Source organism: Theobroma cacao, chromosome 2, assembly GCF_053813885.1.
Source record: "Theobroma cacao isolate CCN51 chromosome 2, ASM5381388v1, whole genome shotgun sequence".
NCBI classification, from domain to species: domain Eukaryota; kingdom Viridiplantae; phylum Streptophyta; class Magnoliopsida; order Malvales; family Malvaceae; genus Theobroma; species Theobroma cacao.
The window spans coordinates 12,000,737-12,028,163 of NC_142640.1; the positions used below are offsets into that span (position 1 = coordinate 12,000,737).

At 32.2% G+C, this 27,427-nt stretch overlaps 1 long non-coding RNA gene and 1 other non-coding gene across 2 annotated transcripts; one reads left to right on the plus strand and one right to left on the minus strand.

Moving 5' to 3' along the window:
• Window positions 1-14,999: 14,999 nt before the first annotated feature.
• On the minus strand, window positions 15,000-15,073 carry TRNAN-GUU (transfer RNA asparagine (anticodon GUU)). The gene has a single exon. It is a non-coding gene; the product is annotated as a tRNA-Asn (tRNA).
• Window positions 15,074-20,013: 4,940 nt separating this feature from the next.
• Window positions 20,014-25,309, plus strand: LOC148764041 (uncharacterized). The gene is made up of 3 exons (XR_016024442.1): window positions 20,014-20,140; window positions 20,772-20,851; window positions 25,190-25,309. It is a non-coding gene; the product is annotated as an uncharacterized LOC148764041 (long non-coding RNA).
• The last annotated feature ends 2,118 nt before the right edge of the window (window positions 25,310-27,427 follow it).

Sequence of the window (27,427 nt, forward strand, 5' to 3'; positions counted from 1 at the left end):
AACACACCTAACAACTGTTAAGAGAATTTTTAGATACCTTATAGACACTCAAGGACTAGGAATATGGTACTCTAAAGATTCAACTCTTAGCTTAATTGGATATTCAGATGCTGACTTTGCTGGCAGCAGAATTGATAGAAAAAGCATTAGTGGAACATGCCAATTTATAGGAAGCATGCTTGTGTCTTGGTCCAGCAAGAAGCAAAACTCAATAGCTTTGTCAACAACCGAAGCAGAGTATGTATCACTAGGTAGCTGCTGTGCATAAATTCTTTGGATCAAGCAACAATTAAAAGACTATGGAATAACTATGCATAACGTACCAATATACTGTGATAACACAAGTGCAATCAATATATCAAAAAACCCTGTGCAGCACTCTAGGACAAAGCACATTGAAATAAGACACCATTTTATTAGAGACCATGTAGTGAAAAATGATATTAAGATAGAATTTGTGAACACTTTACATCAATTAGCAGACATTTTTACCAAACCTCTGAATAAAGATAGATTCTGTGAAATTAGAAGAAATTTAGGGATAATTAGTATGAAGGAATTATAGGAAAACCTTTGGCTCTCACATAGAAAACATAGTACATTCAGTCGACTAAGGAAATCTTAGTCAACTAAGAGTGGTCTGACAGCATTAAATAATAAGACTCAATCAGTTTAGAGAAGGAAGAGTAAAATGAGGTAAAAATTTGGTTTACCGGGTGCAAAGAGAAAGAAAAAATACTACAAAAGGTAAATAACTAAAATTTTAGAGGGACTTTTGAAATTATAAAGAATGAAAGTAGGGCAGCACTTAAGGGAAGGTGAGCAGTTTTTCTAAGAAATAACTGCTGACAACCTTTCCTCTTCTCTCCCCTGAAACCCATTGCTTTAAGAAACAAAAACCCAAAACTTCCTATTTGCCTCTAAAACTGACTCAAACCCTAACAATTAAAAATTTCTAGAATCAAAATGGCAATAACATCTCAGAGTAAAGAGATATCAAAAAATAACAACGGAAAAGGCCAATGGAGGAAAGAACAGGAAGGAAAAGTCTGAAGAAGAAACTGAAAATCATGCCTGGTTTAGTGAAAGAAATATCCGAGAAACTAAGAGAAAAGAAGTAGAAAACTGACAAGAAGAAAGATACAAAATCTTCACTCCACAAAGGTACTAGTTCTTCTTCTTCGAAGTTCAGGAATAAGTTGCATGAATATAGGTTCAAAAATATTGAGAATGCACCAATCTCTTGTGGCAAATTTATTGATTGGAAGAGTTTTGGTGAAAATATAGAAATTCAGACTAGTTTATCTGAGTACTTTGATGAACTCAAACTAAAAGGTTACAACACCTTTAAGAATAAGTCTTATAGTGAAAGTTTGGTTAAAGAGTTCTATTTTGGCATTACTTTGAAAGGAAAGGAATTAGTTGATTCTGATGATTATGTCGAAGATGGTTTAAATATATATTTGAATGGAAAAGAATTTGTTGTGATTGCTGAAGATTTAGGAAACCTACTGAAAATAGAATGTGAAGAAGGTGAGTTTGAGCTCATTGAAAAATATGATCCATCCTCATTATGGGAGATCATCACTAGGAGAAAGGAAAAATACTCCTCCAAAAGTAATTCGGGTCTAATTTTTACCCCTCAGATTAGAATTTTACACTATTTTATAGCAGCAAATTTAGGGTAGAAGTGAAAGTCTTAGCTACATTAGCCTCCAAGACCTTTGGCTGATGGAACATGCCTTCAAAGGGGTATCTCTGAATCTGGAAAAATATATGATTGAAAAAAATGAGAAGTGCTTGCAGACTTGACAAGGTTAATCTGTCATATGGGAATGTCATTACATCCCTTGTACAAAAAAAAGGAATATGGGCAAAGCGGTATGATATGGACTTGGTAAAACCAAAGATCAAGCTATTTATTATGGGAGCTTGGTTATAATGGGGTATATACTCGATGGGGAAAAGTTCATTAAAAAATCCAATATTGGTCCAAGAAAAGAACACAGCCTACCTGTTCAACCTGAAGGAGCCTCTTCTAGATTCTCAAATGAAGTAATTTTCAACTTGCTCATGAGGATTGATGGAAAGCTGACTGACCAAGGAGAAAAGTTATAGAAAATTGAATAAAGAATCACTGAGTTGGAAAAGAAGCTGAAAAAGAAGGAAAATATTCCATCTGAACCTGTGGCTACAGATAACTCTGCAACATCTAGCACTGCACCAGCACAACAAGGTGCTGAAGGTTCAGCCAAGTCAGCAAAAAAATTTGCTCCTCGTGTTGGAAGTTATGGCATTCAAGTTGAAGGTTCCACCTATAAATCTTCCAGTCCTGTTCTGCAGACTAAAGACTCTCACCAAAAGGATGATCAGCCAGTCAAGACACTCTTTCCTGAACTTCAAAGCAAAAATGAATCAGAATAAGGGACTGAAGTGGTTAGTTTAGAAACAGAGAAACACTAGGCCTCTCCTCCAAATTCAGAGAAAGTTTCCATTATGGATGTCTTCCACCAAATGGTTAAGGAGGGAGAAGTTGAAAAAGACACTGCCAAGACAGAAACTCAAAAAGTTGGTAGAGATGCAGGAAAAGGAAAGAAACTTACATCAGCTCCTAAAGTAAAGACAAAATTCGAGAAAAAAAAAGCCATTGCAGCACTATCAATTGAGGCAAAACTGCCAACCAAGGGAAAGAAGACTATGGCCACCAAGACAACTTTTCTCAAGAGAAGAAAGTCTTCCAAGTTGGAAGAGAAATCCAAACCAGTTTCAGCCTCTTCTCCTCAGAGTCCAATCCCTGTTTCAAACAAGTCCTCATCAGAACCTTCCCTTAGATAGTCATCACCTCTTCGAGAGCCCTTTCCTTTTCCTCTAAACCCTTTTTATGACACTGAATCCTCACCCTCTGACACATCAGATGAATAGAAGCCCATTCCTTTGATGCTGACAAAAAGGGAGAGTAGAATGGGTGTAGGAACTAGAGAATAAATTTTTTTAAAAAAAATGTTAGGGTGGAGGAACCAAGAACCTAAGAAAGAAAAGAAAGCAGAATCAAAAGCAGGAACTTAGAAAAATAGGAGATAGGAAGCAAAATTGTCTAAGAGTAATTTCAAAATACTTTTTTATTAACTGCTATTTGTGCCATAATGGCACTTGAACACTTAAGTTTAATTCTGTTGTTTATATAGTTGTGTGTGAAAAGTGAATGCTGAAATGTCTATGTTGTTTAACTGCTACAAATTGAAGTCTGCTGATATTTTGTTATCTTGGTATTTATACTATCATGAACAAAATCTGCTAATACTATGCTGACATTGATTTACAAGCTGATAAATGATTTTCAATATGGCATTGAAAATAACTTCTGTTTATAAATAGATATAGATGCTGTGTATTGAATGTCAATTGAATTATGGAGGGAATAGATAAAATCTAATGATTGTATGCTGTTGACAGAACTCTGCTGAATTCTTTATGAAAAATCTGTCAACATTTATTACTGTAAATCATTCTAGACTTCTGCACATGTATAAACACATATATAGTCTAAGTGTATAATGCCATTCTCTCTATATGACAAGAATAGAATCTGCTAGAATAAAGTAAGCAAGATATGCACACACTAAGGGGGAGTATATACTTAGGGGGAGCAATCCTCATTTTTTGCAGAAAACTAAAAAGACTAAAAGAACACTATGCTGTCAATCAAAGAATGTTTTGTCATCATCAAAAAGGGGAAGATTGTTGGCTCTATTAGTTTTTGATGATAATAAAACATTCTTATTCACTTGTGTCTAATATCTTTACTTGAGTGTGCAGGAAAATTAATATATGAAATTAATCATTTAACTCCTCAAAGAGTATATCAAAAGAAAAAGAGGAATAAAAATAAAAAGATGTGACTATCTAACAAGGAGGAAGCCTATTGGTGAAACAATGAAGAATATTGGTTGACCAAGTTTCAAATTGAAGGAAAGATGGGCTGAAGAGTTTGAGAAATAGAACCAACTTAGTCAACCAAGTCAGTTGACTAACTGCTCTCTGCCAAAATCTATAACCTGAAACAGAACCAACTTAGTCGACCAAGTCAATCGACTAAGAGCTCTCTGTTTGCAATTTGAACCAAAGCACTACAAGACAGATTAACGGCCAGAACTCATCCTCAATTGTTTCCAATGGACATAAAACTGCCAAACTGTCATCAAAGTTGCATCTCCAAATATAAAAAGGTCTTCCAAAAATTAGAAACAAGTTTTAAAAGCCTTGAATGAGATTTAAGCTATAGAAAGTTGAAAAACTAGAAAATCTTCACTGCACTTGTCTACACTTAAACGCCTACTCTTTGCATTTGTATTTTGCACTCAATCTTGTACCAATCAGATCAACCAGTGATCATAGGTACTTTCTTTTACTACTTTTCTTGTATTCTTAAAGTGAGGAAGTCACTTTAAGAGTTTGTTCAAGCTTGGGATAGCTTGATTGTTGTAGGTTGTTGTTGAGTCTTGAAAAATCACTTTGGGTTTTAGTTTAGCACATGAAAAACTAGTGTAAAAGGTTTTGGCTGAGCCTGCTAAAAGCCATTATAAAACTTGGTGAAAGCTTGTGAATTTCATAGGTTCTTAGTGAATTTGTGGAAAAATCCTTGGTTGGACAATCAAGGTAGTGGATGTAGGTCTTGGACCGAGCCACTCTAAATTGTTGTGCATCTTGTACTCTGTTTTTATTTTCTAAAGTTTTGAAAAGTAGTTTCCAATATTATTAAGAGCCAAATTGTGCTATTCACTCCCCCTCTAGCATTTATTATAGGGACCAACAACTTTTGTGTTTCACTTGTATTATAAGAAGTAGCTAAAAAGTGATATTTATATCTAGGTTAATTAATTTCTTAAATTACAAATAAGGCCTTAATATTAGAACTCCTTATAATATTAACCCAACACTTAATTAAACCTTTTTAATTAAGTCATTGTAAATTAAAATTAAATTAAATTTTCTTTATTTGTTTGCAATTAAGGCTTTAATATTATAATTAATTATAATATTGGCCTTATACTTAATTAAACTATTTTAATTAAGTATTTAGAAGTTAAAAACCTAGTGTATGATTTAAGTCTAACTTCAATCATCACACTCCCTATTTAATTTGTAATACAACCTATTGTGTGTGACCCATTAGGTACCTAACATGTTGGCAATGGAATTGAATTATAATTTTTATTAAATTAATTAATTCAATTTCATAAACCAAGATTGAAATCTAGCAATGCATCATAACCACCCAATTGTTAGGAGAGTTAAAGGGTTCTTTAATAACCTTTTAGTTTACAGTCTATTAGAGTAATTTATTCCCTCATCACATATCCCAAAGATGATAAGAACATGGTGCAATATCTACTTTTATTAACCTCTATATTCATTCATGCAGTTAGATCATTAGCCTTTTAACGACTTATGAAACTTTTTTTCATAATCTCTAAGTCGCCTTGGCCAAGGACTTCAACAAGCTAAAATCAACCAAGAACTGTTAGGATATGTCCCCTAAATCACTTGGGGTAATGATTCTTTTTTTTTACATTTATTTGTCTTCACATGCTTCATGCTATACCCAAAAGCATCCTATTTTGGTATCCTTGGTTAGGCACCCGTAGGGATAAAATCAAAGTATAGTATTTCACATATAAGACAACTCGGTGTCTCAAGTTTAGGGAGTATTTATATAGCTAACACACGAGAAGTATTGCATAAACACTTGAGTGAATTACCAAATGCACTTCTCTTGACGAGTTACGTTCAGTGAACTTGCTCTCCTAGGCAAGCACCTACATTCTAATTCCAAGTATCTCTATACTTCAACCTATGAGATCGATTGCTTACTTCCTAAGTAAGAAACATGGAATGTACCAATATCTAGGTATCATTTATGCCCAATCTCAATGATACATCGACTAGGAACATTTAGAGATTATGCTTTGATGCATAAGGATCTCATAACTGCAACCCATTACAGTTCCCTAGCAAGGCATATTAATCTTATGGACTTCATCTAATTAGACTTATAAATCATTATAATTAACTTCTTCTTCATGAAGGAAAACCTCTAATCATACAACATGAATGATATTGTTGCATGATTGAAATCAAGCCTTAACCAATCGCAATTGGTTGTAGAGCTCATCACAAGAGTTGTGTGGATCCGTTGCATTTGCAAAATCTCTATTCCATCTAATGTTCAATGTTTCTTATGGTTGCCCATTCTTGATTCAATTCTTTCCAAATGCTTTCTTGCCTTTAGAGGGGTGTTTTTTCCTGATTAGTAGAAACTTTATGCAAGGTGCGGTCTTTTTGAAGAATCTCACTTGCTTGTGCCTTGTCCTTTTTCTTGGAAAATTTAGGAACTAGTGTTGCTATGGTGGGGATTTGTCTGGGACGCACTTTGCAGTGTTTCTCTCCTCATTCAATTTTGGATTAAATATTTTTTCCAGGGTACGGCTAAAAATCGATGGCTTTATCTTGGTGCTTCAACTCTAAGGTCTCTTTGGCTCGCTCATAATGAAACGGTCTTCTCCAAAAAATCATGGGAAGTCAATGAGATTTTTAACCTCATCAAGATATGCTCACTCCTTTAGATTCGAGCTAATGAAGATGTCCTTCTATTAATGAATCTATTTGGTGGACTAATTCATGTACCCTTTCCACTAAGAGATCATTTTCTATCTAACATCCTCATATCTCGTGGCAACCTCCCTTACATGGCTTTCTTAAATTTAATATTGATGGATCAGCTCGTGGTAAATCGGGACCCTTTGGTTGTGGTGGAGTTCTAAAAAATTCTGATGGCTATGTGTTGGGTATCTTTTATGGTCTCTTAGGCTACCATGATTCCAATTTAAGGAAATTGTGATAAATGACCTTTCTTGATAAAGATATTTTAAAAGTAACTATTAAAATAAGTTTAACTATTTTTAGCCATATTTAGTCATGACTTGACGAAAATACCCTTTAAACTATTTCAAATAAATTAAACCATTCATCACAATTTCTCCCTATTTCTCCCCATTTGTGCTTCGGATTTCTCTCTCACTATCTCAGTCTCTCAAATTTTATCGATTTCTCTGTTCGGCATGCGCCTGCTATGCTTCCAATTCTCTCTCCCACGTTTTTATATTTCTCTTTCTTACGCTTTCAAGACACCAAGCAATGGTTTTGACATGCTTGGGTGGGTGGCTGTTTGGGAAATTCGATTTTTAGGTATTTTGGATAAAACTAAAATGGTAAAAATAATTACAAATGCATGAAATAGCTTTTAATTGAATCAATTTGAGACCTAGATACCAATAAACTCAAAATTTTGAAATTTATAAATCTAGGTTTTCAAAGATTTTTTTTTTATTTTTAGTCAAAGTAGGTGTTTTAGATAAAGAATCTTTTTATTTTGATTTATGAAAACATGTTAGAAACACTTTAATCTGTGCCAAATTGTCAAAAAAAAAACAAAAAAAAAAAAGAAAAAAGATGAGAGGATTTAAAGTTTTGGTTCGTAAGTAACAACAACATTTTAGGCATTAAAGTGTAACAAAATGTTTTTGAATATGTCATGTAACAACAATATTTTTTCAACATGGCTTGTAACAATAATATTTTTTTTTCAATATGGAGTGTAACAACTTTTTTTAACCATGACGTGTAACATGTTTTTTTACATGGTGTATAACAACAATATTTTTTTTTAACATAGCGTGTAATAACCTAACCATGGCTTGTCACAAGTTTTTGTACATGGAGTGTAACAAGCTAACCATAGCTTGTCACAGGTTTTTGTACTTGGCTTCTCACATATTTTTGTACATAGCGTGTAACACACTAATCATGGTTTGTCACAAGGTTTTTGTACATGACGTGTCACATATTTTTGTACATAACATGTAACACGCTAACCATGGCTTGTCACAGGTTTTTATACATGGCGTGTAACAAGCTAACCATAGTTTGTCATAAGTTTTTGTACATGGCCTGTCACATATTTTTGTACATGGCATGTAACAAGCTAACTATGGCTTGTCACATATTTTTGTACATAGCGTGTAACACGCTAACCATGGCTTGTCATAGGTTTTTGTACATGACGTGTCACATATTTTTATACATAGCGTGTAACACGCTAACCACGGCTTGTCACAGGTTTTTGTACATGGCGTGTAACATCATAGCGTGTAATTTTATTAAGAGTAATTTTGTCCAACTTGACTACAAATAGTTAAAATTATAAAAAGGGCTATTTTTAAAAACATCTTATCTTTAAGGATTATTTTTTAAAATGCCCCTTCCAATTTTACTAAACTCATGGTCATTCTCCATGCTCTTCGCCTCTTCTCTTCTTCACATTTTTTTGGTGCCAAACTTATCATTGAATCTGATTTTAAAGTAAAAAAGTAATTTCTTTGCTAACTCTCTTGCCAAACTTGGAGTTGACCGAAGTTCTATGTTCTCCGCAATGTGGTAAAGATTGGGATTGTTGGACTCATGCTTTTCTTCTTGTGCTGTTTTCTATTATATGCTTCTGTCCTGCTGTCTCCTTAGCAATCTTTTGGGATGATTTGTTCTTTTCTTTTGATGATTATGGTTTTTCCATCTTGGTTGCCCCTACTTCTATGCTTCAAGGCCTTAATCATCGTATGATTTCTGCATTCATGATGCCTATTTTCCAACATAGATGCTGTGATTTCGATATTGACACTGTGTCACCTTTCTCCTACAAAGCATAGTTTTATTTTGTTTAATTTCCAGCCAGCAGTTGCTTTGTCATTTTTAAGACTTTTGCTTGTGAACTTTGAGCAAATCTATTCATTTGCTCATCCATTTTTTACTCTCATTCCATTTAATATACTCTCTTTTCTTGACTGAGAATATATATATATTCTCATATAAAAGTATTTTCTATATGCTGCATAAATTATTATGGACATCCATTTTTGCCCAACTATATATATAAAATCGACATGTTACCATAAAATGATGATCCCCAACACATCTTGCCTTCACATGTCATAATCCCTTTTTTCTCAAATTTTACAGCTTTTATTGTAAAAGTTCCAAAATTGTAATGGAAAAGCTTATACTTAAAAGTTTTCTTAAAGAAAAAAATTACATATATATCAAGTTGGAATGAAGAAATTCAATTTGGAATTAAGGGGATGATTATAGTACTAGTATTTAAGTAATATATTATATATATATATATATATATCCATTTCAACCAAGATATATAGAATTTTATTGATGCTGACACGAGTCAATGACAGACGAACTGTCTCAAACTTTAGAGTGGTCACGTCCGTTAGATAAGGGTGATTTTCAGGTAAAATTTTTTTAAAGAAATAATACGATAAATAAACTGTATGTGCTATTAATTTAAGGGCATATGGATCAAAGGGGCCGTGAGGCTAATGACACAATTGCAAGTACCATGAAAAAGGACATAAATGTCCTAATACAACTGGTCCTAACACCGACATGGACATGTTATTCGGTGGGCCTCGAAAAATAGCAATAATTGTTGTTGCTGTTGATTATGTTGTGAATTGAAATCTTACTTTCTCTATCCAAGGGTCGTTTTCCCCGGTTGAGGTCCCCCTTGTACCAATCCCAAATCCCTTGCCCGGACCCACCTCTCAATAATTCATGTTCAGCCCAAAGTTAGTTAACGCCACTTCCAGCCGTTGATTTAATTATCCAAATTCTCCTAGTTAATTTGGTTACTTTAATTTTAGGATGCCTTGTATATTACTCAAATCAACAAATTTCGAATACATTTGTTTCATCAATTCATTTTCAATTTCTTAAACGAATGGAAGTTCAAAGATTAAGAATTTATCTAAACAAATAAGATAATTACTCATAAATATCCTTCTAAATTTAAATATTGCTCAATCAAGGGAAATAAAAAGCTTTCAACCTTGAATAATTGCTCACATTGTGCCTGTGTGTGCATGTGTCTGTATACGTATATGACTCTGCAGAGTAACAATATCAATGTGTAAAGGAGCTGGATTACTGTAACATCTTGATAAGGATTTGGGATTGACAAAGTTTTGGACCTACATTAAAACGCCTTTACCCCTGCGGCTTTTGGGTTTGGCTTTGCCCAAGTGGGGCTTGTTTGTTCTCCTGTTGAAGAGATAGGCTGTGTGAGCCCTTGCATGCCCGACATGTTGTTTGACATTGACAATGTACAACATCCATTTACAATGAACCCACGAGAGAGAAGCGATTCCAACCTAATATCCATATCCACTCTGCTCTTGGATATATATACTATATATTTGTCTCACTTTGATGTATATATATGGATCATATGCAATAAAAACCCGTCGATACACATTTTGGACTTTGATAGCGTTGACATGAATTGAATAATTAATAGGTTAGTGGATACAGCAATTCGTTGTGGAAGTAGGAATACCACAAAACTAATATTATATATATACATATACATATACATATATGTATATATATCCGTTTCATTTGCATTGATATTTATTAATATTTTTAATCATTTTAATTATATAAACGAGTGAATGTGATATAATATGATAATTAATTTACTTATTCCTTTCGGGTTATTCTCAATTTAATTTTGATTTAATTTTAAAATATTAAAAATTTAAAATATACAATACTAAGATGAAATGAATAAAGATTGAGTAAAAAGTAGAAGTGACAGATACAAAAATTTCTATTTGTGTAATCTAATATATAATGAATATAATTACTTAATTAATTGATTCTTGGGCATATTCTAGCTACCTATTGCTAGCTGCTATGTACTGTATGGAATAATTGAGATTCAAAAAGATGGCTGGTGAGGCGCAATGCCTCGTGAACGAATAGGTAACATCAAAGGGGCCAGGCTTATTTTGGCCTTTTGTCTCCCTTTGCAAAATATTTCGTCGATGGTTTGTGGTGAAGAGTTCTTTGTCTGGGTACGTGAGCGTCTCTCTGACTGCTTTCATTTTTATCTATAAAAGAATTACTTTTGAAGCTGCAAATTTTGATTTTGACAAAAGACACAGGAAGAGAGTTGATTGTTGTTGGGACCTTGGCAGTCGCTTGTGATATCAAGGCAAAGGGGCACTGATTCCTTTTCCATCGTTTTCACAATTTTCTTTCCTTTGTGATTAAGGATAATCCCAAAAATAGTACCTCACGTGTATTTGTATCAACTTTAATTTACACGCACAAAAATAATGCATATACATATAACTATATCATCATACTACATTTTTTTATATATAGAAAACATTTTCTAACTTGATTCCATATTAATATTCTTTTATTGAATTTTTTTCTTTCTTTCACAGTTAATCCTTCACTTCAATTTGGAGGAAAGAGTACTAATACAATAAACATACAAAAAAACAAAAAGCTAAGATAGCAACCCTTATAATAATCTCTGTCATTGTCTTTATATCTATTTAGTTTTCTTTTCTTACAGTGCATGAAAATCTATCTGCTTTTACTTCTATATTTACATTTCATTATTCTATCTTTTAAAACTCAAGGCGATCAGAATCTAATTCAAAATTTGTTGGTCATAAAAATCTTAAACGTGTTCCTAAAAGATTGAAAATCATGTTCACTAAGTCCCACAGCAACCGTAACAATAAAAAACCAGCAGCAATGATCCAGTTACAAAGATAAAAAATAACCTGTGACCCTGTACATTCAGCCAGCCAAATTCACCATAGAGATAGATATACAAATGGAGCTACAAAAATGAAAAAAAAAAACTGCCCCTGCTATGGCAAATGCTACCTGTTTCCTTCATGATCCAGTGACCACAACAACGGTTGAGGCCGTTCCACCCCAGCCTTAGCAAGTTGGTCAGCTTCATCATTACTCTTGCAGCTGATGTGGTGCGGTTCTTAACTCTTGCCTTGTTCTCTTATACCTTTTTGTGAACATATTTTTCTCTTATCTTGTTCTCTTGTGTTTTTTCACATATACTTTTTCTCTTATACCTTGTTCTCTTTTATATTTTCATGTAAACCTTTTCCCTTTTACTTCTACTCAAGGATAAAGTTTTTTTACATTATCAGTGGTTATAAAACATCCTTTACTTCAATAATTACGTAACAAGTTTCTAATGTACTCATTATATGCAATAAAACCACTATTTTAATATCCACAAAATGAGTTTCAATAATTATTACTCATTATACACTTTAAAACTCCTTCCAATAATATTACTCATTATGTGCATTAAAGTTTATCTTTGAGTAATGGTTACTTCTTGTATTTTTACTCAGAACTTCTCTTTGATTCTCTTCAACTTAGTCTTTCTCTACCCCTTTCTCCAAGTCCCTTATGAAAGAAGCTTATACAGGGTACATAAATCTTGCCCCTAGTTTAATGAAATCTTGGATTCAAATATGGATGATGTTTGGACAGAAGTTCTTTATTTCAAGCGAATATTACTTTTGTTGACTTAGTAAGAGAACATCAAAAGTTCATGGAAGATTTCATAGAATATTTTCAACGCTTCAAAGCAAGAATGTTGGATATACAGAAGTCTTGTGATGAAAAGGAGTTGGTGAAAGTTTGTATTCAAGGCATGTTACTAGTGTAGATTGCACTTGTAAAACTCACCTCTTCCACTTTAGTTACTTTAGTTTAAGCTACATGAAGGACTAGTAATACAATTCTCAAGCAAAAGGAAGCTAGTCGCTTTGAGAGGAAAAATACCCCAACAATTAATGCAATTCAAAGATGAGGCAGAGAAAGAAAAGACCCTCAATTTAATCTACGTCCTAAACAAGAGAATTTAAGAAGAAAACAAGATAAAAAGGTTGATTTTCCTCCATCATTCTTAGTCTCACTAGATAGATTGAAAGGCTTTCCCCATGAATGGATTAGGAATGGATGAGTGAACTTGCCCTATGTTACATGATAACCAACAACAGAAGAGAAGTCCAACCCAAAGTATTGTGACTAATTAACATCGAATAGTTGGTCATTCACTTCTTGAATGTAAAGACTTGCATATAATATTCTACATGAGACTGCAAGAAGAATAGTTATCGATTGGGAACAACAAGGTCCAGAACAACCCGTTTCCTACTCATGTATGATATTTCTATAGCTTTCACTCTTAATTACTTTATGTGTTGAAGTTTGACATTTGAAAAGAACATGAATTAATGTTTCAACCGCAAGTTGTATCGCTTATTCTTCAGTCATAGTTCATCACTTTTATTTTAGTTGCAAGTTTTATCGCTCATACTTTAACTAATGTTACAAAACTTACAAAATTATATTATAATATAAAAGTTTCCCTTTCGTTCATTTAGAATTTGATCTAACAAGTCTTGTCAATTGCAACCCATAACCTATATAAGCCATTAATGATGCGGCCCACCCAAGGTCAAATCCTATAACAACTTTCCTTAATGACTCCACGTGAAAAACTTGATAACTTCTTTTGACCTACAACACTTCCTTACTGATGTGCTCACGTGACATTGTTTAGAAACCTCGATGGAGCTTCCTTTTATATAAGGATACATATTGAACTTGAACTTTTCTTTTTATTTCTCCTAGGTATAGACGAAATTGCAAAGTAGAAGATGACACTGGAATTATCAATATCGTTGCTTTTGGCCATTATGGAGACACTTTGGTTGGCAAAACTTGAAATTGATTGTTGAAGAACAACACAGAGACATTAACACAACAAAAATAATTATGACTCTAGCTACTTTGGAACCAAAGCAGGCTTTACCTCAAAAAAACCAAACTTACTGTCATTGAAAGCCTGGACACCCGATGAAGACTCATGCCAATCTGCTTCAATGAATACCTCATTAATTTCACCAAACACACCTGTCTTACAACCAAAACAGTACGATTTGTCAATCCATGAACAAGTTTCTGTTAAAAAGGGAATATTTTTCCACAACCGACACCCATCAAGTATCCAAAATAAGGTAATACACTATATTCCTCTTATCATACAAGTCATTAAATTTTTGCTTTGAAGAAAAAAATTGAATGACAACGATATTCATTTCATCTATTTTTTGGATCTTTTTTGCTTTTTGTTTACATATACCAAACCTTGTTGGCAGCATAACATCTTCCATCACTGGCAGTAGGATGCAACGCTAAATTTTGGTAGCAGATGTTTGACATGTTAAGGCAAAGCAATGTAAAACCATTTTGTTTATTTACGGTTTAACATAACAAACATCCAACAAACACTGTCATGATATGATCATTTTTGGAAGCACATGTCTGATATATTAAGGCAAAGAGATGTAAAAGAATTTTGTTGACATTGCCTCGTTTGAACTATTAAATGTAAACACTAGAAAGGAAAATGGTGGGCTTTATCGTTGTTCCTTATAAGAGGAACTGGCAATTTGTACCTGAAACGGAAAAGGATATCAAGTGCTGGGTTCATCCAAAAACCAAGGACAAGTGCATTAACATCTTATTCTTTTTTCAGTTGACATTTCAAAAAGCTATGTTGATACTTGACTACTCCTTTAGCCATGTGAAAAGTTTAATATTACTAATATGAAGGTTTAAGCTGCAGACATAATGACACCGGTAGGCCATATTGGAGCTGAGTCGTGTGACCATGACTTTGAGTTGCCTTTTCTGCCACTATCTGAAGGCAAGTGGGTGAAAGATATACATTTTCAACTTACAAGAATGGAAACCCCTATGGCTAGACAACTTGTCTTTAACTGCACTTCTCCTTCATTTAGATGCTTATTCGAGAACCACAAATACGTCATTAGGCTAAGCTGATTAATTCGTCAATTTGAGTTTGTAATAATTTTTAGGAATAAGTTAATAACTACGATTAACTCGCCTTTTAAAACAAAAATCAGCCAAGAGTTGATATCTCTCCTAATTAGACTCCACTGGCTGATGATTAGGCTATAAAAAAAAAATACGACTAATCAGTTCAGATTGGTCATGCAAAATATATTTTAATACGCTAGAAGGAGGGCTCGAACCTCCGACCTTGTGGTTAACAGCCACACGCTCTAACCAACTGAGCTATTCCAGCTTTATGATATTAAAATTTTCTTTTGCTTTTTTAACATTTGTTCACAATTCAGTCATTCGAATAATCTAACAATTGAAATTTTACATACTCCTTTTTGTTATGAAATAAATCTAAAAGAACAACTATAAGAGAAATATAAGAGAAAGTATTTAGAGAGAGTAAAAAGAATTTATTCAAATATATATTTACAAATGAAGTGAGAGATCTATTTATAAGCCAATAACCCCTTGAATCATAGTCCTAATCTAATTCTATCTAAGAGTTCAAATCATAGTACATTTCTTGTATCTTGCCTATTGGGCTGTTTGACTTGGTTTGCACTTCTTGGGTCATAACATAATAGACATTCACATATTTATTCATAACACTCTCCCTTGAATGTCCATTGTATTAAGAATAAGCCTCGTTAAAACTTACAAAGAAAAAATCTCATGGGAAAAAATCTAAGTGAAGGAAAAAAAGTACATAATCTTTTCAAGAATACACTTTTCAAATACTGCCTCATTAAAAACATTATTAAGAAAAACCCAATAGGAAAAACCTTGATGAAGGAAAATAGTATAATGTATATTCTACTCCCTTTGATATCTGCATTATAGAGATCTTTAAAATGATGCATTCCATTCTTTTATACCAACTTTTCAAATGTTGCAGTAAGAAGGGCTTTGGTGAATAAATCTGTTAGATTGTCACTTGGCTGAATTTGTTGAACACTAATTTCATCCTTTTCTTGGAGATCATGAGTGAGGAAGAATTTTGACGAAATATGTTTTGTTCGATTGTCTTTAATGTATCCTTCCTTTAACTATGTCATGCAAGTGGTATTATCTTCATATAACGTTATTGGAATTTCCTTCTTAGTTGATAAAGCACACATTTCTCAAATATATTGAGTTATAGATCTTAACCAGACACATTCACGACTCACTCATAAGTTGTTAAAATTTTCGCATGGTTAGAAGAAGTAGCAACTATAATTTGTTTTATATAATGCAATGTAATAACAGTACCTCCATATGTGAATATATAACTTGCCTGGGATCAAGCTTTTGTGTGGAGCAAATGAATATTCTGCATCTGCATAACCAATTAAATTTGATTTTGATGCATTTGAATAATATAAGCCTATATCCATTGTTCCTTGGAGATATCGAAGTATATGTTTAATTCCATTCCAATGTCTTCGAGTTGTAGAAGAACTATATATTGCTAATAAATTCACATCAATTGATATCTCAAGTCATGTATCGCTAGCAAGATACATTAGTGCTCCAATTTCAATAAGATATGGTATTTCAGAACCAAGAAGTTCTTCATTATCCTCACGAGGTCGAAAAAAGTCTTTTTTCACATCTAGTGACCTCAACCATTGGTGAACTCAATGGATATGCTTTTTTCATATAAAATTGTTTTAGAATTTTTGCGATATAATTTGATTGATGGACAAAAATTCTATTTGCCAAGTGTTCAATCTAAAGACCCTAACAAAATTTTATTTTTTCCAATGTCTTTCATCTTAAATTCTCTCTTTAAGTAATCCACGGCTTTTGATGACTTTTCAGGAGTTCAAATAATGTTTAAGTCATCAACATAAATAGCAATTATGATAAATTCATATCTAAACCCTTTTATAAAATACATGGGCATATAGTATTATTTTTATAGCCTTTTTTCAATAAATATTCACTAAGGCGATTATACCATATGTGTCTGGATTGCTTTAATCCATATAAAGATTTATTTAATTTGATCAAATAAATTTTTTGAGAATTCAAATTTTGTGCTCCAGGCAACTTAAATCCTTCAGGGATTTTTATATAAATATCGATATCAAATGAGCCATATAAATAGGCTGTAGCTACATTCATTAGACGCATTGCAATCTTCTCATATATTGCCAAACTAGTTAATATAGAATTATAATTATATCCACCACAAAGAATATATCTCTTCATATTTAATACCAAATCTTTGGGTAAACTTTGTGCGACAAACTGTGCTTTATATCTCATAATCTCATTTTTCTCATCTCATATTCACACAAATACCCATTTATATTCCATTGGTTTAACACTATTTGGTGTACAGACTACAAGTCCAAAAACTTCATATTTTGCAAATAAATTCAACTTATCCTTAATTGCTTCTTTCCACAATGGCAAATCATTTCTATGTCTACATTCTTCAATAGATGTAGGCTCAAGATCCTCATTTTCTTTCATAATATTGAGCTCTATATTATATACAAAATATCGTTGACGTTTATTTCATTTTGGTTTCATCTTTTCCCGTAATAGCATAATTGATTGAGATCTCTTTATTTCAGTGATTTCAGGTACCCGTATTTTTTTTGGAATGTTTATCAATTATGTTAGGGTTTCTTATAGAGTTTTTACTTTCTCTTTTTAACTCTCTTGAATATTTGCTTCTTTTCTTTTTCGAGAATTTTATCTTTGAAACTAATTGGTCTCCACGCTTTTGGCGTGCCTTGTCCTATAGGGACATTAATGTTAATAGAAGCGTTTGCAGTTAGTATATAAGATTTAGTTATTCCCTTTAGGCCAGTAAATACATCTGGTAACTAATTTATTATATTTTGCAAAAGAATTATCTTTTAAACTTCAAGTTCATATTGATTTGTGTGAGGATCAAAAACTAGATAATGTAATTCATTCTAAGAAATTTCCTCTTTCAACTACTTATTTTCTCCCCCCTAATGTTGGAAAAATTGTTTCATCATAATGACAATTGATAAATTTTTATTGATAATTCTAAATATTTAATTATAAATGGAGATTCGTATCCAACATATATTCCTAACCTCCTTTGAGGACCTACCTTTGTGTGTTGTGGTGGAGAAATTGAAACATATACCACACATCTTAAAATTCTTAGATGGGAAATATTTGGTTCCTGACCATAAACCAATTGTATAAGGAAAATTTATAATATCTCGTTTGGCTGGATGCACACAAATGTTGCTACATCCAAAATGGCATGCCCCCAAGTAGACATTGGGAGTTTGAATTTCATAAGTGATGGCCTTGCAATTAGTTGGAAGTGTTTAATAAACAATTCTGCTAGAAGATTTTGTGTATAAATATAAGCAACAGGCTGTTCAATAGTTATTCCAACTAATATGCAACATTAAAGACTTGAGATGTAAATCCACTAACATTGTCAAGATAAATAATCTTGATTATATAACTAGGAAAATGTGCTTGCAAACGAATAGTTGCAAATGCCAAATTGCAAATTGATAATAAGCACACATGTGACCATCTAGTCGATGCATCGATTAAAACCGTAAAATATCTAAATGATTCACATGGTGGATGTATGAATCCATATATAACCTTGAATATTATTAAAAAATATAGAGAATTCAATCCCAACTTTAGTTAGTAATAGTCTTATAATTTATTTACCTTCAAAGTAAGCAACACATAAAATTCATCAGATTGAAAAATCTTCTAGTTTTTCAATGAATGATCATATAAATTTTCAATCATCATTTTTTTTACATCATTATTGATTCGGGATGGTCCAACTGGTTATACCAAACATTAAAATCATTAGTAAACTTCTGATTTACTATGAGTTTTAATTAATCTAATATTTGTGTAGTTTAATTCAGAGAGTAAAGTGAGTAATTTTTTTTTTCTCAACACACACTTTCTACTTGAGATAGATGTAATATAGAGATATTAAATGCCTCTTTCATTCATTGTCTCAATATGATATCTATTCAGATGAATATCTTTATACTTAATAAACTTCTTTGAGACTTTATTCCTCAAGGTAGTAAAATATTAGCTTTTTTGGAGCCTTTAATTAATCTTATACTACTAGATATTATATTGACATTGGTTTGTTTTTTTTTCATTGTCAAGTAGGAAAAATATTTCTTATCTTTAAATATAGTACGTGTTGTGGTAATGTGAAATACCCCATACTTTGATATGGTGATAAATAAAGTTGATCGAATGCAAATTGAGATCAATTAAAATGTTTAGAAGTGATAAAGACGAAAGGAGTAGTTTATGATAAAATATTTCGCAAGTGAGAAAATAATAATAAAATAATAATAATTTTATCGGAGGAGAATTTGTAAGAAAAAAAGGTGATTTGGAAGTCAAGTGAGGCATAATAAGGTATTTTCGGTACCAAAGAGACAAGATAAATTTTTTAGAATAAAATAATATTTTATTAATGAAACAATATTAAAATATTAATATTTAGCCGATTATCGAAATCAATCATAAAGAAGGATCATATGGTTGATCCAAGTGGGGGAGAAGATGACAAGCCCGACTCTATAAAAATATTTGTCATGATATACATGTGATGGATAGCATGTTTGCATGCTAAGAGAGTCCCAAAAAATTTACAAAAGTCGGTATTGTACCTAGACGTACAACAAAGTTGATTTAAGCCTCGAACTAGATCGAATAGAGAGTTTACGATGAAATTAAGAATTTTAAAGTCCCAGAATGGTTTAATATGGTGATTCGGAGTTCAAGGATCAATTTGAAGACAAATAGGAATTTTCGCTATCTAGGGGCAAAATGGTCATTTGCCACCTAGGGACAAAATGAAAATTTTAGAAAAGATTTTTTTGGCCCCATTTGACTTATTGGAGTATAATTTGACTTATTGGAGTAAGATTTGAGGTTTAGAAGTGAAAATTTTAATTTCGGTATAATTTGGAGAAAAAGGGTAAAATGGTAATTTTGCCACCCCAGGGACAAAATTGTAATTTTTCACCACCAGGACATTTTTACAGCACATGGTCTTCCTTTATCCTCATTTTGACCATTGACTAATTGTGTGGTGGAGATAAAAAGGATTAAAATTTTTAAAGTTTTAAAAACGGGCCAATGACATGTGCCACATGTCATGCCTTTATTAATTTATTATTTTCTTTTTAAAAAGGCACAAAAATCAGCTCATCTTCCATCCCATGGCCAGCCAAACCAGCAAGAAGAGAGAGAAAACAAAAACAAAACCCTAGAGAGAGAAAATCAAAGAAAAAGTGTGAATTTTCAAGGAAATTAAGTGAAAAATGTGAGATTTTTTCTATTAAGCTTGAGTTTTCTTATTCCCAAGCATTTCTCTTTATTTTTCATGATTAAATTACATGTTTTCATAATGAATTAAATTCTGAAAAAATGGGTTAGGAGAGAGAAACTTGTTAGATTAATTTGATTTTAAGTTATGTTAGTGTTTTAAGTTAGTTTAGCATATTTAGAAACAAAACAACAAGAAAAGAACTTATTTTCTCCCACAATCATTAATGGCTGAATTTATCATGTGTTGAGTGAGGATAAATTTGATTTTCATTTTAGGAGAATTGGTTAAGAAATGATGAATTATGAGCCTAGAAAAATAATGGAAATTTTAAGAGCAAAAATACGATTTTTACCCACTAGGGGTATTTTCGTAATTTACTATCGAGACTGATAAATTGAATCTTATTCACAGTCATGGAGGTAATTTAGTTATAATTGGAGTGTAGAGAGTGAGAAGAATTGATTTGGAGTTAAATTGGAGATAATAGGCCGAATTAGGTCAACACCGCATTTAAGCGATAGTCGGATAAGTTGTATATCCTATCATGCATATATACCGAGCCTGAATTGATTTTATAATGGTCAAGCATTGATGTGATGAATTATGTATTGTACATTGTGGATAGGTGGTGAGCAAAGTACACTGGTAAAAGTACAGAAATTGTGCTTGGAGACTGGGATTAGGAGTACATCGACTTCTAGAACTGTGAGTGAACTTATTATCGTCTTAATTATCTAGAGTAGTTTTATACAACTGTCACGACTCGGAACTCCCCATCGAGCCCGTGACAACCGCCGCGAAGCCTCGACAAACATTCTTCACCCCGAATGTCGATCGAAACCTCGCAAGGCTCTCGTATCAGCTTTCGCACTTCCCCGGTGAGCAATAGTTATCAAATAATCAAAATACGAAGGATTACAAATCATTTCCAAATCATAACATAACATTTTTTTTTGGCTCACAGGGGCATTTTCGTCATTTTTGTCGAAAACCTCGAAACTTGCTAAAAATGTAGTAGGTAAGCCGAAAATATATACTTAATGAGGAAAAAAAAATTAAGTATCTAAAACGTTCATTTGAAGTGAAAATTTGACCATTTGAATATGATAAAAATATTCAATAAAATAAACTATTTTCTTGTAAAATAATTTTCATAAAACTATCGGTACATAATTCTTATAGCGTAAAAGATAATTATATTCATATATACTATAAAGCAAATAACCAAAGCATAAAATTTCTTTTACAGTGACACGTGGGCCCATATCTATCCAAAATGCATCAGAAGCTGGAAACCTACAGCTTTTACCGATTCGAGTCCAAATGAAGGTCCGTGTTCAAGTCAGCTAACTACGAAATTCCCTGAGCCTGAAATGTGAGGAAATGAGGGTGGTGAGATTATAAAATCCCAGTGAGTAAACAGATACCATCTAAACTATCTAAAGTCGAGTAAATGGAGACAATTAAAATAAATCATCATACTGTAATTTCATTACCATTCAACTCATTTCAACCAAATAAAATCAATCCATAAAAATCGAGTAATCAACTTGGCTTATGAATTTCTTAAAACTTTGGCTCGTGCCAAAACTCATACTCGGTGATACCTTGCGCAGGGCATCTAACCGAGTCCGCCAAGGCTGTTAAAATTTTGTATACACTTAAAATATATTTTTGTTTGAGAAAAATACAGCCGTTCCTTGGCGTTGGCTGAGTTCCCCTTCATGTGGTGGTTTGGCGTGAAGTGAACCCTAAGCTATACCCCAGGAGATACCCTACGCGCCTCTCCGTTCGAGGTAATAATATAATGGAGTTTACCGTGCCCCTCTAATAGGCTGGTCCACGGAACTCCCTCTGCAGTAAATAATTAATATATACTCCACCAATTCAATAAAATTCATTCTAGCATGGTATGACAATTTATCGTAATCTAGCCTCTCAAGGCTGAATACACAATATAAATAATTATAACACCAAAATCAGTTTAGCCATTCATGCTCATTTATTGTCATAAGCCATTCAATTTAAAACCATAAATTTGCAACACAAACTAGCAGTCTCCAATTACTCTATTTTCAAAACCAATATTCGATTTTCTAGAAAATTTATAAAATCATTTTATAAAATCACAATTTCCCTTAAAACATAACAATTTACCATTTAAACCCATTTTTCATAAAATCACACAGTTGTATAAAACTACTCTAGATAATTAAGACGATAATAAGTTTACTCACAATGTCTAGAATGCAGACTTTCGAAGCACTCTGTCTACTGGTCCTCGGATGCAATTTCCTTGCCTTTATTAGAGGACTCACCACCTTGACACAGTACAAAATCGAGAATTTCACTAAGTTGGTACTAAATCAAAATTAAACTAATTTAGACTACCAATGCATGATATGGAATGCAAAAATGCACTGGTAACTATCTAAACCCGATATTGGCCTAATTCGTCTTATCACCCGATTAAATTCCTAACGGGTTCGTTTAAACTCCAATTTAATTCTTTTCAGTTTCTATACCTCAATTGCACCCAAATTAACTTAATGTCCCTCAGTGTGATGCAACTTATCAGTCCCAACAGCAAATTACGAAAATACCCCTAGTGGGTAAAAATTCAAATTTTTGCTCCGAAAATTTCCATTATTTTTCTAGGCTCATAATTCATTATTCCTTAACCAATTCTCCTAGAATAAAATCAAACTCATCCTCACTCACTACATGGTAAATTCAGCCATTAATAGTTGGGGGAGAAAATAAATTATTTTCTTGTTGTTTTGTTTCTAAATATGCTAAACTAACTAAAAACACTAACATAAATTAAAATCAAATAAATCCAACAACTTTCTCTCTCCTAACCCATTTTTTCAGAATTGAATTCATCATGAAAACATGTAATTTAATCATGGAAAATAAAGAGAAATGCTTGGGAATAAGAAAACTCAAGCTTAATAGAAAAAATCTCACATTTTTCACTTAATTTCCTTGAAAATTCACACTTTTTCTTTGATTTTCTCTCTCTAGGGTTTTGTTTTCTCCTTTCTCTCTCTTGTTTCTTGCTTGGCCGAATGTTGAAGAAGAAGAATGGGTGGGCTGATTTTTTTTTATGCCTTTTTATTGTTTAATGAAATAATATTATTTTATTCATATTTTAAATATTTTATTAATTCATTTTTTTTTCTAGCCATCCACTTGTCCTATTTTTTTCACCATGCATTCCCTTTGACTTATCCAAGTCTTAAGTGAAATTTCCAGATTTTTCCAAAGTTTTGGTGGAGCAAATTTTTCAAAATTACACTTTTACCCCCGAACTTTTCAAAAATTACATTTTTACCCCAAAAATTGAAAATTTTCCATATTGCATAATTTTCACTCCTCATACTCATTTCACACTCCAAATAATTAAATTTGATCAAAATCCTTTCAAAAAATTAAATTTTTGATTCCGAATGGTAAAATTACCATTTTACCCTTTTACTCCAAATTATACCGAAATTAAAATTTTTCACTTCTAAACCTCAAATCTTACTCCAATAAGTCAAATGGGGCCAAAAATCTTTTCTAAAAATTTCCATTTTGTCCCCAGGTGGCAAATGACCATTTTACCCCTAGATAGCGAAAATTCCAATTTGACTCAAAATTGATCCTCGAACTCCGAATCACCACATTAACCCATTCTGGGACTTTAAAATTCTTAATTTCATTGTAAATTCTCTATTTGATCTAGTTCGAGGCTTAAATCAACTTTATTGTACCTCTAGGTACAATACCGACTTTTGTAAATTTTTCAAGACTTTCTTAGCATGTAAACATGGTATCCACCACATGTATGTCATCACAAATATTTCTGTAGAGTCGGGCTTGTCATCTTCTCCCTCACTTGGATCAACCATATGATCCTCCTTCTTGATTGACTTCGACATCCGGCTAAATATTAATATTTTAATATTATTTTATTAATAAAATATTATTTTATTCTAAAAATTTTATCCTGTCTCTTTGGTACCAAAAATACCTTATTATGCCTCACTTGACTTCCAAATCGCCTTTTATCTCACAAATTCTCCTCCGATAAAATTATTATTATTTTATTATTATTTTTTCACTTGCGAAACATTTTATCCTAAACTACTCCTTTCGTCTTTTATCACTTCTAAACATTTTAATTGACCTCAATTTGCATTTGATCAACTTTATTTATCACCATATCAAAGTATGGGGTATTTCAACAACTGTGTGATTTTATGAAAAATGGGTTTAAATGGTAAATTGCTATGTTTTAAGAGAAATTGTAATTTTATAAAATGATTTTATAAATTTTCTGGAAAATCAAATATTGATTTTGAAAATAGAGTAATTGGAGACTGCTAATTTGTGTTGCAAATTTATGGTTTTGAATTGAATGGCTTATGATAATAAATGAGCATGAATGGTTAAACTGATTTTGGTGTTAGAATTATTTATACTATGTATTCAGCCTTGAGAGGCTAGGTTGCGATAAATTGCCATGTCATGCCAGAATGAATTTTATTGATTGGTGGATTATATATTAATTATTTACTGCAGAGGGGGTTCCGTGGACCAGCCTATTAGAGGGGCACGATAAACTCCATTATATTATTACCTCGAACGGAGAGGCGCGTAGGGTAAAGCTTAGGGTTCACTTCACACCAAACCACCAAGTGAAGGGGAACTCAGCCAACGCCAAGGAACGGCTGTATTTTTCTCAAACTAAAATATATTTTAAGTGTATACAAAATTTTAACAGCCTTGGCGGACTCGGTTAGATGCCCTGCGCAAGGTATCACCGAGTATGAGTTTTGGCACGAGCCAAAGTTTTAAGAAATTCATAAGCCAAGTTGATTACTCGATTTATATGGATTGATTTTATTTGGTTGAAATGAACTGAAAGGTAATGAAATTAAAGTATGATGACTTATTTTAATTGTCTCCATTTACTCGACTTTAGATAGTTTAGATAGTATCTGTTTACTCACTGGGATTTTATAATCTCACCACCCTCATTTCCTCACATTTCAGGCTCGGAGAATTCCATAGTTAGCTGACTTTGACAAGGACCTTCATTTGGACTCGAATCGGTAAAAGCTGTAGGTTTCCAACTTCCGATGCATTTTGGATAGATGTGGGCCCACGTGTCACTGTAAAAAAAATTTTATGCTTTGGTTATTTGCTTTATAGTATATATGAATATAATTATCTTTTACGCTATAAGAATTATGTACCAATAGTTTTATGAAAATTATTTTACAAGAAAATAGTTTATTTTATTGAATATTTTTATTATATTCAAATGGTCAAATTTTCACTTCAAATAAACGTTTTAGATACTTAATTTTTTTTAAATCATTAAATATATATTTTTGGCTTACCTACTACATTTTTAGCAAATTTCAAGGTTTTCGATAAAAATGACGAAAATGCCTCTGTGAGCAAAAAAATGTTATGTGATGATTTGGAAATGATTTGTAATCCTTCGTATTTTGATTATTTGATAACTATTGCTCACCGGGGAAGTGCGAAAGCTGATACGAGAGCCTTGCGAGGTTTCGATCGACATTCGGGGTAAAGAATGTTTGTCGAGGCTTCGCGGCGATTGTCACGGGCTCGATGGGGAGTTCCGGGTCGTGACATAATGTCTGCTAAACATATATTTACATCATAGATATTGGATTTAACAAGATGAATATCCATATTTTTTTTCAATAAAATAAAATATATACAATAAGAAATTTACAAATTAACATGACATAACAATAAATACATAATTAAAACACATAATAAGAACATATCATTTAAATATAATGAAAACAGATTAAAGCATCTTCATAATATAGTTATACTAAAATATACCAATTACTATTAAGTTCATTCTCGGATATTTCTATTACCAATTAAATTATCAGTTCCTTTTTCAGAGCAAGGAAATCAATAATGGATATTTCCATTACCAATCATATAATCAGTTCCTCTTTCAGGGTGGACAAATATCTTGATGTGCTATATCAACTTGGCCACGGTTAAAATCATCACAAGATGTTTTAATTTTCAGTAATACTTGATAAATTTCAAGACGTACAACAGGTATGTAACCAATGGTCTTTCATACCACATTAACGACAATATATTTTCTATATTCCTTTTATTTTTTCCATTTGTGTCTTTCATTATTCATCCACTTCTAGTGTGTTGAAAGTATTCATCCACTTTTTTTTATGGGTTATTCACTTTTGGTGGGTTAGTGGGTTACGGCATCCATCTACTTCTAGTGGTAAAATTATCCATCCACTTCTAGTGGTCAAATTTTTCTTAAATTCAAATGATAAAATTATCCATCCACTTCTAGTGGTAAAATTATTCTTAAATTCAAATGATAAAATTATCCATCTACTTCTGATGGTAAAATTATTGTTAGATTTTGATGGTAAAATTATCCATTTACTTCTAGTGGTAAAATTATTCTTAAAATTAAAATAGTGATAGTGTAAATTATTATAACGACCTCTTCTATAGCCATGATCATAATTATTAAATGATGTGGCATTCACTTCAAGGAATATATAGATTCATGACTATGACCATAATTATTAAATGATATTGCATTCACTTCAGGGAATGGATAAATTTATAATTTCTTATTAGTAGCTCATTTGTCACATTCACTTCAGGGAATGGACATTATGATTTTTCATTAATAGCTATATAATAGCAAATTCACTTTCCAATCAAGGACAGAATATAATATATATTATATGATAGCAAAATTCATATTAAGATTGATTTTTAGGGAATAAAAATATTAAAGAGATATCAAGTTACTTATTTGATTTGTTACAATCAAAAATTAAAGACTAACCATTGAAATGCTTTTAAAGCTTGGAGATGATGAAAACAAAATAATAGCAACACTTACTTGATTTGCTAAAACCATAAATCCAAACTGAATCATTGGAATCCTTTTAAAGCTTGAAAATGATGAAAACAAAACAATTCTAAAACTTGAGAGATCAAAAAAGATCGTGCTGATAACTTGCTATGAAATAAATCTAAAAGAACAACTATAAGAGAAATATAAGAGAAAGTATTTAGAGGGAGTAAAAAGATCTTATTCAAGTGTGTATTTACAAATGAAGTTAGATACCTATTTATAGGTCAACAACCCCTTGAATCATAGTCCTAATCTAATTCTATCTAAAAGTTCAAATCATAATACATTTCTTGTATCTTGCCTATTGGGTTGTTTGACTTAGTTTGCACTTC